Below are 2209 nucleotides of genomic sequence, written 5' to 3'. Positions count from 1 at the left end.
GCCTGATCTCCCCCCTCCCCCCCGCCTGATCCCCCTTCCCCCCGGCCTGATTCCCCCCTCCCCTCCCCCCGGCCTGATTCCCCCCCCCCCAACCGGACTGATTCCCTCCCCTGCCTGATCTCCCCCCTCCCCTCCCCCCCTGCCTGATTCCCCCCCCTGCCTGATTCCCCCCCCTCTCTGCCTGATTCCCCCCCCCACTCTGCCTGATTCCCCCCCCCACTCTGCCTGATTCCCCCCCCCACTCTGCCTGATTCCCCCCCCCTGCCTGATTCCCCCCCCTGCCTGATTCCCCCCCCTCTGCCTGATTCCCCCCCCCTCTGCCTGATTCCCCCCCCCTCTGCCTGATTCCCCCCCCCTCTGCCTGATTCCCCCCCCCTCTGCCTGATTCCCCCCTCTCTGCCTGATTCCCCCCCCTCTGCCTGATTCCCCCCCCCTGCCTGATTCCCCCCCCCTGCCTGATTCTCCCCCCCCCTGCCTGATTCCCCCCACTCTGCCTGATCCCCCCCCCCCACTCTGCCTGATTCCCCCCACTGCCTGATTCCCCCCCCTCTGCCTGATTCCCCCCCCTGCCTGATTCCCCCCCCTCTGCCTGATTCCCCCCCCTCTGCCTGATTCCCCCCCCCACTCTGCCTGTTTCCCCCCCCCTGCCTGTTTCCCCCCCCCTGCCTGATTCCCCCCCCTCTGCCTTATTCCCCCCCCTGCCTGATTCCCCCCCCCTCTGCCTGATTCCCCCCCCTCTGCCTGATTCCCCCCCTCTGCCTGATTCCCCCCCCTCTGCCTGATTCCCCCCCCTCTGCCTGATTCCCCCCCCCTGCCTGATTCCCCCCCCTCTGCCTGATTCCCCCCCTCTGCCTGATTCCCCCCCCCCTGCCTGATTCCCCCCACTCTGCCTGATTCCCCCCCCCTGCCTGATTCCCCCCCCTCTGCCTGATTCCCCCCCCTCTGCCTGATTCCCCCCCCTCTGCCTGATTCCCCCCCCCTGCCTGATTCCCCCCCTCTGCCTGATTCCCCCCCCTGCCTGATTCCCCCCCCCTGCCTGATTCCCCCCCCCCTCTGCCTGATTCCCCCCCCCTGCCTGATTCCCCCCCCTCTGCCTGATTCCCCCCCCCTGCCTGATTCCCCCCCCCACTCTGCCTGATTCCCCCCCCCTGCCTGATTCCCCCCCCTCTGCCTGATTCCCCCCCCCTGCCTGATCCCCCCCCTCTCTGCCTGATTCCCCCCACTGCCTGATTCCCCCCCCCTGCCTGATTCCCCCCCCCCTGCCTGATTCCCCCCCTCTGCCTGATTCCCCCCCCTGCCTGTTTCCCCCCCCTGCCTGATTCCCCCCCCCTGCCTGATTCCCCCCCCTGCCTGATTCCCCTCCCCCTCTGCCTGATTCCCCCCCCTCTGCCTGATTCCCCCCCCCCTGCCTGATTCCCCCCCCTCTGCCTGATTCCCCCCCCTGCCTGATTCCCCCCCCTGCCTGATTCCCCCCCCCTGCCTGATTCCCCCCCCTGCCTGATTCCCCCCCCCTGCCTGATTCCCCCCCCTCTGCCTGATTCCCCCCCCTGCCTGATTCCCCCCCCCTGCCTGATTCCCCCCCCTGCCTGATTCCCCCCCCTCTGCCTGATTCCCCCCCCTCTGCCTGATTCCCCCCCCCATCCCAATATCTCCCGTGTAGAAATTGTGGAAGCCACAAATGCAGTGTGTTGGGCAACACACACTCAAATCAGGATCCCAAGCTCAAAGCTGCCTGTGTGTGGCCGAGCGCCAGCAATTTCCCGTTACATTGCAAGCAAAGTCCCAGAATTGGTTGCATCAGGAGCTTGGCAGGCTGGCCGGGACTCCATTTCCGGGTTGGCAGCCGCTCGCCCCGCCTTCCCTGTTTCCCCCTTTTAACCGTGAAACGCAAAATCAACCTCGAAGAAATTCTGAGAATCGGAGAGGAGGAGCCGCCCACTCGGTGACGTCACCGGAGGAGCACGTGACGAGTTCGGACTGAACCATCGTCGCCGGGGGGGGGGGGGGGGGGGTGGCTGATCTAAAATTCTGACAAACTCCTCGCACGGTCGGAGAGGGGAAAGAGCCAAGGCGATGGTTTCTGGCGGTCGACCTTGTTGGAAATTCGGGCAGTGGTGTGGAGCTGGGTTAGGGTGGCCGTGCTGGGTGTTTTCCCTGAGCTCGGTCACCCCACCCCCCCCCCTCCCGGGGGCCGCCAGTGGACTGAGCC

This window comes from Carcharodon carcharias, chromosome 33 (genome assembly GCF_017639515.1).
Source record: "Carcharodon carcharias isolate sCarCar2 chromosome 33, sCarCar2.pri, whole genome shotgun sequence".
NCBI classification, from domain to species: domain Eukaryota; kingdom Metazoa; phylum Chordata; class Chondrichthyes; order Lamniformes; family Lamnidae; genus Carcharodon; species Carcharodon carcharias.
Note: the sequence above shows the minus strand (reverse complement) of the source record.